Below are 15,729 nucleotides of genomic sequence, written 5' to 3' on the forward strand. Positions count from 1 at the left end.
TTTTTGCATTGTATTTTTTTTCCTGCTTAGAGATAAGACAAGATAGATTTCTCTCTGTACACATGTAAGTCTATTAAGCAAAATCCATTTCCTTGACTAAAGTGGTGAAACCTATGTACATGTATTGAGAAGTAAATCCCATTGAACAAAGTGGGTGAGTAAACATGTATAAGATTAACTGCAAGTTTTCATACTTTCCATGATGCAAGGGTTAGTTACTGTGCAAAATAGTATTTCTTCCTGAGATAGAAAATAATTGCATTTCATTCATAACTTGAAACTGAACACACTGAACTGGTTCGCACCTTACACTAAACCAGAGTTCTAGAATTATGTGCACGAACAGGAAAGAGCTGCTGTGAGCCTGAGGTTTGCACACTTGCCTCTTCCCGCATGGCCAGAAGGAGGATTTGAGCAATTGCACTTTGCCTGAATATTGGCTTGTTGTGGTGACTTGATCTGGTTTATTTCAAAAACACTACTCTTGGCTGTGTCATTTGCAGTACAGTTGTACCTTGGATCCCGAACACCTTGGCACTTGGATGTTTTGGCTCCTGAACGCAGCAAACCTGGAAGTGAGTGTTTCGGTTTGCGAATGTTCTTTGGAACCCGAACATCTGACAGGGCTTCTACGGCTTTCGATTGGCTGCAGAAGCTTCCTGCAGCCAATCAAAAGCCACACTTTGGCTCCAGAACGGATTCTGTTTGACCTCCAAGGTACGACTGTATTTTTAAAAATATACATTGTTTCCCTTGTGGTTTACTGAAAAATGAAATATTTAATTCATTCTATTTGGTAGGTAGCTGTGATACTGGTTTTAGGAAGTTTAATGTGTTTCTAGTAAATGTTTAGATTTCCTTTTGAACTAGATTATATAAGACACTTGGGTCTTTAAAAAAACGAAATGGTAAAAAAAAAATCATTTAAAAAAAATCATCTAGTTTGGGGGATGAACTCTTTTTTAGCCAGACAGCAGAATAGTGATTAGCAAGTCCACCTTTGTCACCCCATGACTTGAAAAGCACTAAGCTAAACATGCAAATTGTAAATTACTTGTTAATTCTATTCTTTTCTATTCCTCCCCATTTATGAATTGCATTACTTGTACAGTGGTACCTCGGGTTAAGTACTTAATTCGTTCCGGAGGTCCGTTCCTAACCTGAAACTGTTCTTAACCTGAAGCACCACTTTAGCTAATGGGGCCTCCTGCTGCTGCTGCGCTGCCAGAGCACGATTTCTGTTCTCATTCTGAAGCAAAGTTCTTAACCCGAGGTACTATTTCTGGGTTAGCGGAGTCTGTAAACTGAAGCGTATGTAACCCAAGGTACCACTGTATACAAGGTGATACATACATGTGCATGCTTGTGTGTATGCAATATGAAAGCTAAATTTCAAGTACCTTAGAATAACAAAAAAGTAGCAGAATTTAAACATTAAAACATCTTGGGAAGATTTTCACTTATTTAAAGTTGCACCATGGGCTGCATCTACCTCTACGGCATGAGAACATGGCCTGGTTCTAGTGGCAGAGAAGATTGTGGCAGCTTCATCGTGTCAGTGGACGCAATTGGTTTTTTTCTTCCTCTCCTTCCCTCTTAAGCCCTCCTTAACCCTGATTTCCTCCAGAAGTTTTCCCAACAATCCAAAACATATTTGGGGAGCAGAGGAAAGGGAAGTCCTGCTGTGTGGGTGGAAGTTGCCATTTACCCATTCAAAATCAATGGAAGCAGGCATCTTTCATTACTGATGCTGTATGTGAGTTTATTCCACAATTGTATATCTACACATGGATACAAAAGTGGAATTTTTGCCCTCATACTAACAAGAACAATATCCAAAACTCAGGACCCGATTCCTTTTTCAAATTCTGCGCCTTCTCTGTTTGCACAGTAACTATTGTGAAAATGATAAAATCTTATGCTACAACATAGACTTTTATTTCTTAATGAATTCCCCCCCACACACATGTTAAAATAGAAGCCAATTAAGTTACAACAGGCAAATTGTCTACTATCATTTACCCTTGTATTTTCTTTTACAATATAACTTTTTTCTAGTTATTGTATATTGTCTTCCCCAGCATGCTGTCTGAGCACTTCCTGAACAAACAGACAGATCTGCTTATTAACTGTCCAGAGCAACTTGAAATATGCAACCAAACATCTGTATTCCTGATTTGCTGTACTAATAAAACCATTTTCATATCCTACCAGAAGTAATTCAGTAATTTAAGTAGTTGAACTGCAAATGACTTGTGATATTTTTAATTTAAATTAATGCATCTGTCAAAATATTAAATAAATGTTTAAGAACTTGAGCTCTCAATTGTTTTGCAGTCTAGTTCACATCTGCGTTGCTTCTTAGCAAGTTGGCTGCTGCTAGTTTGGGGGTCAGAAATGATCACTGTTTAATATTTTTTGTGGCATACTGGGTTGTTGTTAAAGGTGGTGAGACCATCAAACATCAAAGTTAAACTGGGTGTTTTGAGATAAAATTATTTGTATATGTGCTTTTGCAAAAAGGCAAAATAAATTGCTTCAGGACATTCCAGCATGGTGAATAGTGTAAGATGTGGATGCAAAACTCGCCAAATTACTCATCGGGCTCCAGCGATAGGACACTCTGTATTGTAGTCACATCATTGCCCCACATTTCTTCTTCCTCTCATTCTCTCTTGGCCTGCTTCAATCAACAGTGTGTGGGCCAAGAAATTCAAACTGCGTATTGCTAAGCACTTCAGTGGCTTCTGAGGGAAGTACAGTTGTACCTTAGAAGTCGAACGGAATCTGTTCCAGAAGTCCTTTCGACTTCTAAAACTTTTGGAAACCAAAGCTGCAGAAACCACACTAGACATTCAACTTCTGAAAATCATTCGAAAACTGGAACACTCAGTTCCAGGTTTCGATCGTTCAGAAGCCAATTTGTTTGGGAGCCAAGATGTTTGAGATCCAAGGTACGACTGTACAGCATTCATGCACACCTGTACTGAAGTCACTGAAGGATCTGGTTAAAGGCAACAGCATATTGTGGGATTGTGGGAGAAAGAACAAGCCCAATATAAACAAGAAAGCAACTTTTCTATGTGTATTTCTGATACAATATAAAAAATATACTGAACTAATATCCAATGGATTTTAAAAAATATTCTAGTGCAATACTAGCACATCAAAAACCATACTTGATACAAGAGCCTACAAAGTTATTTTTACTACATAGTTATGTGTACTACATAGTTTTTATAGGATATTTTTCTGAACTTATACTGAACAGAATATATAGATGTTTCATGCATGTACCCAAACTTTTGCAACCCCTCGTCCACCACCTCCAGCTGCTTCAAAGTAGGATTCAATGTAGTATTAATATCTGCCAATGAAAGGAAACCCCAAAAAGACAACCCCTTTTCCAACAAATGGAGAGCTTTTTACTTGCACACAGTGGTATTTAGATCCAGGCCATTATGTCTTGTTTAGCGCAAAGCAACACTTGTGTTTGAAAAGTATTTGACGCTATCCTTCAAATTTATTGGATGTGTGCTTTGTTTAAAATTTACACGATTGCATTACACAACTGATCCAAAATTATGATGGATTTCTCTCTGATCATACCAACTATGTGGGTAGGTTACCAAATTTTCAAACCTCTTTCCAGGTTCTCTTCAAAGTGAACTGAATAAAATGGATGTTATAAGAAATAGTGGGCCTTTTACCACACAGCTACATAGTGGAGTGTAGAATAGGATGGTGTTGATTTTTAAGATATTTGCATATACTAAACGCTTCAGGAAAAGCTACAGGAACAAAGAATGTTTTCTTCTACATACAGCTCTCTTCTTGTTTTTACCTTCACGATTTAGTGCTTAATCCACACCCCTGAAAAAGTATTTGCACATACAAAAGGGAGTGGCCAAAAAATCTCTCATGGGTTCTTTCCTCCAATAAAAATAAAGAATCTCTGTTACACTACCAACACCTGCTGGATACTGCAGGAAGCAGCAGCATAAAGTTCCAAAATGTTCAAATCCAGGTTTTAGAACCTAAAGTAACAGCACCTGAGATTTCCATCAAAGGATTGTGTGCAGCACTGAAACCTTTCTGCCATTCCTAGAGTTTAAAAGGCCACAATATGGTGTAATTTAGAGCTGACTTTTTATTTTGAAAATCTCCCTTTCTGCCCTCCCCGGTCACTTGGATCTCCATTATGTAAATTCATCCTGTCATATCCAGCATAAATATGCCAATCTTGTAAATTGGGAAACGGCTGGAGAGCATCTCCTCTTCTATCAACTCTTTACTTTCTAGATTTGTTCAAGATCTTTTATCTGTCTCCAGTATTTAAATATGTGCCTTTCTGGAGCGCCATAAAATAATTAAAGGACAGATTAACTTGGTGCTCACAGAAAAGCAAGACTGAAACTCACTGGCTTGACTGCAGCCATGGCCTAGGGTGTGTGAAAGGCTCTTTCCCTTGTGCACAATTGGTTTCCTGTGGTGCCAAATTGTATGCCAGTCCAGAATGTTCTCCTGATGGAGTAGCTTATTGCTGGCACAAGAGACAGTGAGTTGTATAAGTGGAATGCTGCTTATTTTTCTTTGGATATAAGTTACAATGTTCTGCTTAAAATCTTGCTGGTACAGTATAGTGACATCCTAACATCTTTTTTCCTATACCACTCCCTTTCACAACCCCTTTTCCAACAAATGGAGAGCTTTTTACTTGCACACAGTGGTATTTAGATCCAGGCCATTATGTCTTGTTTAGCGCAAAGCAACACTTGTGTTTGAAAAGTATTTGACGCTATCCTTCAAATTTATTGGATGTGTGCTTTGTTTAAAATTTACACGATTGCATTACACAACTGATCCAAAATTATGATGGATTTCTCTCTGATCATACCAACTATGTGGGTAGGTTACCAAATTTTCAAACCTCTTTCCAGGTTCTCTTCAAAGTGAACTGAATAAAATGGATGTTATAAGAAATAGTGGGCCTTTTACCACACAGCTACATAGTGGAGTGTAGAATAGGATGGTGTTGATTTTTAAGATATTTGCATATACTAAACGCTTCAGGAAAAGCTACAGGAACAAAGAATGTTTTCTTCTACATACAGCTCTCTTCTTGTTTTTACCTTCACGATTTAGTGCTTAATCCACACCCCTGAAAAAGTATTTGCACATACAAAAGGGAGTGGCCAAAAAATCTCTCATGGGTTCTTTCCTCCAATAAAAATAAAGAATCTCTGTTACACTACCAACACCTGCTGGATACTGCAGGAAGCAGCAGCATAAAGTTCCAAAATGTTCAAATCCAGGTTTTAGAACCTAAAGTAACAGCACCTGAGATTTCCATCAAAGGATTGTGTGCAGCACTGAAACCTTTCTGCCATTCCTAGAGTTTAAAAGGCCACAATATGGTGTAATTTAGAGCTGACTTTTTATTTTGAAAATCTCCCTTTCTGCCCTCCCCGGTCACTTGGATCTCCATTATGTAAATTCATCCTGTCATATCCAGCATAAATATGCCAATCTTGTAAATTGGGAAACGGCTGGAGAGCATCTCCTCTTCTATCAACTCTTTACTTTCTAGATTTGTTCAAGATCTTTTATCTGTCTCCAGTATTTAAATATGTGCCTTTCTGGAGCGCCATAAAATAATTAAAGGACAGATTAACTTGGTGCTCACAGAAAAGCAAGACTGAAACTCACTGGCTTGACTGCAGCCATGGCCTAGGGTGTGTGAAAGGCTCTTTCCCTTGTGCACAATTGGTTTCCTGTGGTGCCAAATTGTATGCCAGTCCAGAATGTTCTCCTGATGGAGTAGCTTATTGCTGGCACAAGAGACAGTGAGTTGTATAAGTGGAATGCTGCTTATTTTTCTTTGGATATAAGTTACAATGTTCTGCTTAAAATCTTGCTGGTACAGTATAGTGACATCCTAACATCTTTTTTCCTATACCACTCCCTTTCACCGGAGTGATGTCCATTCAAAAGAACTAAAAGAGACTGATTAGGTTGCAAAACAGTGGTCTAAGGTCACCCAATGTTGGAAACTGGGATTGAAAAGCTAGGACTTCTGGAACCTGGGTTTTGGACCCCCAAACAGACTGTCTAGTCACCACTGGTACCATGCTTCAGTTTGCAAAACACTCTACTCTTTATTATTATACTCCTTAACATGTTGTTTATCCTTAACATGTACTTCAAGGCTTCAAAGCACATACATTTCGGTAATCCTTGAGTGTCAGCCAGGTGCAAAAAATGGTGCAAAAAATGGAGAGTCTTTAGGCACAAAATGCACCTGGCACCCTGCTAATTTCAAACCCTGAGGCCACCCAGTGAGCCCCGTGGCCAAGGGAATTGGACCATGTCTTAATTTGGTTTCAGTTCTTTGCATGATGTGGGGTTATGCTGTGGTCATGAGAAGTTTCCTGAGGCCTAATGGATCTTTCAGTGTCTTCCAGTGGGAAACAATGGGGAAATGGCAATACTGATTCTGCATGTTTATTTGATTGGAATCTGTGTGGAAATGTACCTCCTTTTAATCCAGTATGGATGAATAGGAAACTAATACAAGTACTTTAGTATCATCCCTGAAATGGCCATGTTCATATTTTAGATGGAAAATATTTCTCAGTTTCCTGTGCTCCATAAGATGGGAAACTTGTCAAGGCAAAGTAAATGCCTCGCAAATCAGAAAAGACTACAGCAATATCTGGTTGAATTAGAAACTTCAGAGCACATCTGAGTGTGAGTATCCCCCCCCCATCCTATCTTGATACATTTGTATATATTAATACACTTTTAAAAAATTATACCAAACTTTAAAATCTTTTCATTTGTGTTTTTATCCTGCAGTTTTGTTTCAAAGAATCCATGCTACTAAAGCACCTCAATCAGAATCTTACAGGGCAGCACGAAACCACCTGAAGATCAGGTAACCTGAAAATGGAGTGAAGATGCATATTGTTGAGTGGGTTTTAAGCATCATTGCAAGATGCCAAAATAGGCGCAATGTGCTTTAAAGAGGCCGCTGTTTTACAGTAAGAAACTGACCCATTTATAACAGCCAAGGGCATAACTGCAAAAGCAAGATCTCTGTGTTTATGGCTGCTTATAGCCTTCATCAGTGCTGATTGCTTTCCTGCCAGAAGAAAATTGGGGTGCCTAATAATGATGATTTATGTACAATTGAGTCATATTCTGACACTTCATATACAAAGTTCACTCAGGTCAAAAGGTTACATTTGTACATTTTTTAGGTTTAAATAGAAACACTGATGATACTATCACAAGATGAACACTAATCAGGCACATTGATGACAACTATTCTGTAGTGCAAAGCAACTTTAGGAAATGTCTTTTTATTTATTTATTTTATTGATTGATTGATTTTATATACTGCCCTGTACCTGGAGATATAGAGGTTGATATTTGTTTCACATTAGTTTAGAAGCTGATATTCGGTTCATAAGCACTCACAGTATTCTGGGTATTTTCATATGGCACTATAACTAACCAATTAAAGAGGTAGGATGTTGGTAACTCTCTCTGAGAACTTTATGCTGAAAGCTCAGTAAATCTCTAAACAACAACAACAGTAAAACCCAGCTGGATCTATATAGTGAAAGCCTTAGAATGCTCGCACAGAGGGACTTTCCCATCCCTTCCTCTCCTCTGCAGCCCCTTTGGCTTCTGAAAAATTTCTCTGGGGTCAAGGAGTCTTCCAGAAAACTGTGGGTTGGGGTACAGGGACTGGAGTGGGGAGTGGGGATTTGACTGTTGTATAGAGGTTCTTCTGTGAGTGTCTTTACACTTGTGCTTCTCTGGATCCAACCCATAAATAGTCCTAAAATTGTTGTTTCCTTCAGTTGTGTTAAATATGCCTTATTTTTTGTTTCGTACAGTTTCTTGCAAAACAGGCTCTACGTATACTTATAACATGTATATGAGTTCCCCGTATTAATAAAATATTTTGCTGAATGTAACTGTATTCGGTGCTTTATTTTGGAAATACATTATTGACTCTTGTATTTTGGTATTTGATATGCTTCCTGGTGAAAGTATTTGGATTTGAAATAGTTCAATGGAGGTTGTCATTGAGAGCCTCCTGACACATTTAATAAAATTATTTGAATCTCAAACAGGATGCTTTTGAAAATTATATTTTGTGGGTAGCAAGGCATAAATGCTAACTTTTTTTCTCTAGCAAAAAAATACCTTTCAGAAATCTTATCACTTATGTTTCAGTTGGAGTTTTATGCCCTTGGCTTTGTCCCTTTCTTCTAACATTCCCTTTTCTGGTGTGATTTTATTGTAATCTGCTCTTCTTGTCTCTTTCCCCCATGAAGTATAGGAAACCTAGTTAAGCAAGTTAAATTTCTAGAAGCTTAGTAGCACATAGAGAACTCATTGCAGTTTAACGAATGTTCTGACACACCATACAGAAACATAGCCTCGCTCTCTTGTTACATTAATCTTGGTACTAATTCTTTCCTTGTATTTAAGTAGGCAACATTTATTACAGAATAGAGTAAAATCAACTACACCTTCAAGAGTTCATACACCTCCAGAGTGGCATGTCATTGATTGCCAGCAGTACCATTCTGTGGCTTACTTTGAACAAAGTAATATCTGCATAATAAAAACGACACAAATCAGACACAACAAATCACAACACAGAAAAACAAACAGATGAACATCTCATACTCCCATGACCCTATGTTTCTTATCTCAAAAAAGGTGGGTGGGAGACAGGCAGAGTGAAATACTAAAATTTCTGGTGGCTTGAATCATGTCCTAAATTGATGAAAATTCACTCACGTATGATGTCACACAAACGGAGCACTAACCAGCAAGGATTGGGTATACCTGGATCCATCTTTATTGATGGAGCTGTTGTTACTTTAGGTCTTGGACACGGGTGGCACTGTGGTCTAAACCTCTTGGGCTTTCTGATTGCAAGGTCAGCAGTTCGAATTCACCCAACGGGGTGAGCACCCGTTGCTCTGACCCAGCTCCTGCCAACATAGCAGTTCAAAAGCATACCAGTGTGAGTAGATAAATAGGTACCACTGCAGTAGGAAGGTAAACGGTGTTTCTGTGCGCTCTAGCACTTGTCATGGTTCTCCATGCGCCAGAAGTGGTTTTGTCATGCTGGCCACATGACCTGGAAAGCTGTCTATGGACAAATGCTGGCTCCCTTGGCCTGAAAGTGGAGACGAGCGCTGTGCCCCATAATCGAATTTGTCTGGATTTAACCATCCAGGGGCCCTTTACCTTTTACCTTTACCTTAGGTCTTGTTTACTTAACTTTGCTTTCAGTATGCATTGACTTTTTAACATCTTACCTTTCCAAGCAGTTTTTCTCTCTGGCCATCTGTGTATGTATACATTCTCAATAATTTTCACTATACTTCATACGTGAAGTAAGAGCCACTCTTGCCTACAAAAGCTCCTGACATGATAACCATTAGCTTTTATGGGTTACATCTCCTATGGGTTACATGTACCATGGCTGACACCCTGAGGTGTTTTTTGTACCATCTAGTTTAGCTCTCAGATTACCTTTAACTTCACCATTGTTGTTCCTTTCTCCAGGCTGTTATTCCAACAGCAAGTGAAGTTCTTCAGCCTCCCTTGAGTTGCAAGAGAGCTTTGCTCTGCAGCAGGGAAGAGACAGCACGTTCTTGACGAGGCAGAGAAACAGTGCATAGCTTGGGCTGTTGGCCTGTGATCAGGACAGAAGGGAACATAGTATACACCACCTCTGGCATAAGAGGACTGCACCTCCGCAGAATTTGTCTGTGCTGTGGAGACGCAACTCTTGCTTTATGACCAGTGGCTTAACATTCCCCAGAAACCCATCTATCAAATGAGACCAATACAGTGGTACCTCGGGTTAAGTACTAAATTCGTTCCAGAGGTCCGTATTTAACCTGAAACTGTTCTTAACCTGAAGCACCACTTTAGCTAATGGGGCCTCCTGCTGCCGCTGCGCCGCAGGAGCACAATTTCTTTTCTCATCCTGAAGCAAAGTTCTTAACCTGAAGCACTATTTCTGGGTTAGCAGAGTCTGTAACCTGAAGCGTATGTAACCCGAGGTGCCACTGTATAATAATCTTGTGAGCTGGACATTTCTGGGTGTGTTTTTTTAAGGTTAAGCTTGCATTTCATCAAACCATAAGAATCAAATAAAAAATGTTTTGAAAGACATAGGGCATGACACTAGTGTTTTGTGGCTTTATAAGGCGGCAGCATGTCAAATTTATAAATTGGGTGGCTGATCTTTCAAATGTTGAACTGCACCAGTGGTTTTCAAATAGTGTGCTGTGGCACCCTGGGGTGCCTTGAAAGATGGTCAGGGGTGCTATGGGCAACACTGGCCTCTGCCCCACTGTCCTTCCCTGCCTCCTCGGATTCCCTCTTGCATCTCTGCCTCCCAATGCCTTACAAACTATTTGTTGCAGCAGCCCTGGCTACAAGCTCCCCAGGCAAATGGTGCCTCTGGGTCTGACCAGGGGTTGCTTCCTAGGTCCCTGTGGGGCAGTGTGATGAGGCATCTCTCTTTGGGGCGGGGGGCCAGCTTAGAGATCAGGGGCAGAAGCTGCAGCTGCCCAAAAGACTCCCAAGGAGAGGGAAGAAGAGAGGACGCTGAGGGAACACACCGCAAGGGAGGGTGTTTGAAAAAGGATGAAAGGCTGTCAGCTCTGCCGGCAGGGGGTGACATAGCTGGGCTCCTGAGCCCCACAGGGATGCCGCAGAAAGAGTGTAGTTGGTTAAGGGAGCCGTGGACTCAAAAAGGTTGAAAGCCTCGGAGCTACACCATCATGCTGCATTTTTAAAAGGCATCTTATGCCTGAAGGTGCCATAGCACCTGATATGTCACTCAAGTGCTATCTTGCAGGATGTTGCTACTAAAACCCAGGATCTCCAGAGGGGGAACAGTGTTCTTTGTTTTTCTGCAGAAGACTAGGTCTTGCAGCACCTTAAATTTATGGGGTAAGCTTTCATGGAATAGAGTCCTTTATCAGGTACATGAAGTGTTGCCCTAAAGGTGGGTAAAGGCAAAGGTACCCCTGACCGTTAGGTCCAGTCGCGAACGACTCTGGGGTTGCGGCGCTCATCTCACTTTACTGGCTGAGGGAGCCGGCGTACAGCTTCCAGGTCATGTGGCCAGCATGATTAATCCACTTCTGGCGAACCAGAGCAGCGCACGGAAACGCCGTTTACCTTCCTGCCTATTTATCTACTTGCACTTTGATGTACTTTCAAACTGCTAGGTTGGCAGGAGCAGGGACCGAGTAACGGGAGCTCACCCCGTCGTGGGGATTCGAACCACCGACCTTCTGATCGGCAAGCCCTAGGCTCAGTGGTTAAGACCACAGCACCACCCGCATCCCACGTCCTAAAGGTAGCAAGCATTTAAAAAGTGATTGGGACACCCCTTCTCTTTATGATGAGCTAACGTGAAGACTAAGTGAAATAATTGTGCTACATATCCTCTATATATGCTAAATGTGAAGTGTATTCACATTGCTTCGTTGGTGTTAAAATATTTTTTTTCTTTTCTGTTATGCAAAGAAAATGCTGGCAAGTTTCTATAGATTCCTAGTAATTTCCCTACGTTTTGTTGTTGTTATTAGCTCAATACTGCATATTTAAAAAGAGGCAGAGGCACTAGTCCCCAGACAGGCGGCTATGGATCTATGTCTTCTAAACTACAGCAGTTTATCAGATTAAAATATGGCATTCTCTTCTTCCTTGTGAGTTGAAAATTTTTATTTCTTCTATATTATAAAACAGTGGAGCTTTTTGTTTAGGCAGGAAAAATTGCTTACAGTTAAAATCAAGCACAGGAACAATTCAGCTGGAAATAGACCTATACAGTTATTCACATGTGAAATAAAGATCTCGTGGTAGCTGCATTGCAGTAATTTCGTTGCAGTGGTCCATGTTGACCCAAATGGTTAGATAGCATTTCTGATTCCTGTGGCTTAATTGTAGGGTCTAGATCCGTTTTAGCTTTTCATCCCTCCCCACCTGTCCTTCACAGCAACAGAAGTGTGCATTTACAGAAAATGACATTTTAATCACTAATGGTGTCCATAGCTGGTATTCAGTACTTCAGCGCCCTACAGGATATTATAAAATGATGATAATCATACCTCAAATTTATGTAGTGTTTCTTGAGCATTCAAATAACTTCACCTTCCAAATTTCAGCAATCCTTATAACTGATACAGTATTTTTATCATTGCCATATTGCAGATACAGGGCTGAGAATAAGCTTGGTTCAGACATAGCTGAGCCATGGTTTGTTTAACAAACCAGAAGTTAGCAATGAGTTAACCCACAGGTGATCAAACAAAATTATGACTAGCTTGGTTTGTTTCCCAGCTGCTCTTGTCTCCAACATACCTTTGTATATGATCATGTGTATATGTATGTGTGTGTTGCTAATGTTTAATTGTTTTCAAACATTGCTTTTTAAATACATTTAAATACAGTAATCTAGTTTAGTTGTTAGCCACATTGAGTCCCTGTTTGGAAAAAAGCATGCTATAAATCAATATGCTATTTTGTAGTTTCTGGGGTGAGGTGGTCAAACTATGGTTAGGGAAATGCTGGATTCAAATGTAATATTAAGCCATAGTGAAAGTAAGCCAGGTTTGTAAGCCAGACACAAACCATGGTTTTAGATTGTGGTTTTTTTTGCAGTCGACAAACCATAGTTAACCTGCAGGGCAGGGTTTGCACATAAAACTAAGCCATGGTTTAATAAACCACAGCTTGATTTGTCTAAAGTTATCTACTAGAAGTAATGTCTGTCACTGTGCTACAGCAGCTGCCTCTCTACTCTCCCACAGTCTACACTATCATATACTTTTTCCTTCCAAACCATAAACACGCACTGGCCACAGCTCATTCTCTCAACTGCTTTCAAAGAATGCCTAGAGAAGATCTTGATGAGTAGTTATGGAGCCAGCTGCTTCATGCTCTGGGCCCTCTGGACTTTTTTGACTGCTTCTGTTGGAACAAAAGTGTTTTACCAGCTGTGTGAGCACTTTACGGACAGAGATATGGTTTGCGCTCCTTGTAACTCCTAAATTCATCAGGGTGGATTCTCAAATATCTCCTTTACCAAAGCAACATAACAACATTCAAAGGAGAATTCCTCCAGTAACTCCAGTATTTCTTGGGCTTTGACTGTTTCTAAGTAACTGATGCTTGTGTTAACCAAAAGTAGCAAGACAAGCAATTATGTGAAATATAGGGGAATGGTGTGGGAAAGATGGAGGGGTGGTTTAGACAAAGCTTCTGGGCAAAAAGATCACCTTTTGTGTCTGGTATTTATAGCCATATGCATGGAAATTGCATCAAAACGAGGTGTAAATTTCCCTTATTTATCTCAATAGAGTGTTAATGGTAAGGCTTAGTTGTCACAATTTAAATGCTAATGCTCTAAGACAGTGGCCCATCTTGAGTCACTGGAATGTGGCTGTAAATCACCTAGTGGAGACTTTGCTGTGAACTTTTGAAACTGATAGATGTAGAAGCTAAGGGTTGTGCATGAAGGTGATATTCTACTGATGTTCTTAAATTTCTTCTATAGAACAAAGACCTGTCGAGGCTTGCACAATTTTTGGTCTGAGTCTGAAGTATCTCACACTCCTTTTGTGTTAAGGAGAGGCTACCCAGATCCTAGTTTGGTAAAGTCTTTGTAAAGGAAAGCTGTCAGGCTAACATTGTACCTTAGAAACAACGAAGATGAACACCTTAAAGATGCACAAGTTAGGGCATCAGCTCAGGGTTGGAGACTAAAAATGTAAAGACATGGAAGAAAATGGTGTGGGGTTTCTCCAAAGCTAGTTCCCCCCCCCGTCCCCCCAAATTGAAAAATGGGGTGTGTGTGAAATATTTTATTTTCATTTTACACGAATAAAATATTTAAGAGCAGGTGACCATGTAGAATCATAGAATCATAGAATCATAGAGTTGGAAGAGACCACAAGGGCCATCGAGTCCAACCCCCTGCCAAGCAGGAAACACTATCAGAGCACTCCTGACATATGGTTGTCAAGCCTCTGCTTAAAGACCCTCCTCTATGTGACATCCTTTTATATATTTGAACATGGCTATCATATCACCCCTTAACCTCCTCTTCTCCAGGCTAAACATGCCCAGCTCCCTTAGCCGTTCCTCATAAGGCATCATTTCCAGGCCTTTGACCATTTTGGTTGCCCTCCTCTGGACACGTTCCAGTTTGTCCGTGTCCTTCTTGAACTGTGGTGTCCAGAACTGGACACAGCACTCCAGGTGAGGTCTGACCAGAGCAGAATACAGTGGCACTATTACTTCCCTTGATGTAGATGCTATACTCCTATTGATGCAGCCCAGAATTGCATTGGCTTTTTTAGCTGCCGCGTCACACTGTTGGCTCATGTCAAGTTTGTGGTCTACCAAGACTCCTAGATCCTTTTCACATGTACTGCTCTCAAGCCAGGTGTCACCCATCTTGTATTTGTGCCTCTCATTTTTTTTACTTTACATTTCTTAACTCCTCAAAATTATTGTTACTCTTTCAAAACAAAGAACAAAAAAACCCGGGTAACTGGAAGATTGCTATGTAAGTACAGTATCAGATCATTACAGTTCCTGTACACTGAGGACAATCAAGTCTCAAATGCAAGCGCAAAATACATTCCTGCCTCTAGGGCACACTGCCATTGTCACAAGAGAAGTTGCGTCTTCATCTTGTAACAACACAGTGGGTGGATCTGTCTCTGTCCCCTTGGCTTGTCTGGGCCTCAAGAGAACTGGGAGTAGGGGAACGTACAGAGCAACAGAAATTTGTTGCTGCTGCAAATCTGTTGGATCCAAGATTCAAAGGCAGAAATGTAAGTGATGATAGCACTGCTACTGCATTTGACTGGATTACAAAACAAGCAGAACACTTAGGACCAGATGTGCTTTCAAATGTTGCAGAATCCAGAACATCTTTAGTTACTTAGAGCAGGAATGCAGATTGGGATTCTGTCAAACCCATCCCTCCTGCAACATGGTTGCAAGCCTTTCCGCAGCACAACCTCTGACTCCTCTTGCTTCTCGCCTACTTTGTAACCCTCCATCTTTTGCAGCATGTAGAAGAAGGGGGTCTATGCTTGGAAATACACCAAATCAATAAATAAATGGACACATGAAAGGGTAGAGCAAGTCTGGGGGAACCTTTGGGCCTCCAGATGTTGCTGAACTTACAACTCCCATCAGCCCCAGCAAGCATTGTCAATGGCCAGGCATGATGGGAGCTGTAGTTCAGCAGCAGCTGGAGGGACAAAGGTTCCCCACACCTGGGGTTAAGAAACTTGTTTCAATCTGGACATACCCCCAGTTTTCAGGTCCATTATAAATCCAATGACAAATATAAACAACTGATCGTGATAGCTGGAAAAAAAAGATAATGATTGAATTTCATGTCGTATTCATTGCCTTTTGGTCCTCTCCTCCCTGCCACTCTTTTTCTCAGCTTTTTATAAATGGAATTACTAAGTGCTTTATGTCTGCTTGACACAGGAGGGCTGAAATATTTTTTCAGAAGACGTAATTTGTTTTACTTTACTGAAACTGGCAAAAGCAAAAGGGATGCTAGGTTCCTTATAGTTCAGCAGGTTGTAACACCGTTTGTAACAAAAAGTAAATTCAGCTTGTAATTATTGCCTTAATAAACTG

At 40.4% G+C, this 15,729-nt stretch overlaps 1 protein-coding gene across 4 annotated transcripts in view; it reads left to right on the forward strand.

The window, feature by feature from the left end:
• Positions 1-15,729, forward strand: part of CBX5 (chromobox 5) — a 53,608-nt gene that overhangs the window by 3,258 nt on the left and 34,621 nt on the right. The window contains exons 2-3 of one of the 4 annotated variants that reach the window (XM_079966939.1): positions 6,620-6,750; positions 6,859-6,937. The exons of 2 other annotated variants lie outside the window; for them this stretch is intronic. The gene's annotated coding sequence lies outside the window, so the exon portion shown is untranslated. The remainder of the gene's footprint in view (positions 1-6,619; positions 6,751-6,858; positions 6,938-15,729) is intronic. One more of the 4 variants, XM_079966940.1, reaches the window with a different exon arrangement.

This window comes from Podarcis cretensis, assembly GCF_951804945.1.
Source record: "Podarcis cretensis genome assembly, chromosome: 2".
In the NCBI taxonomy this organism is placed as follows: Eukaryota; Metazoa; Chordata; class Lepidosauria; order Squamata; family Lacertidae; genus Podarcis; species Podarcis cretensis.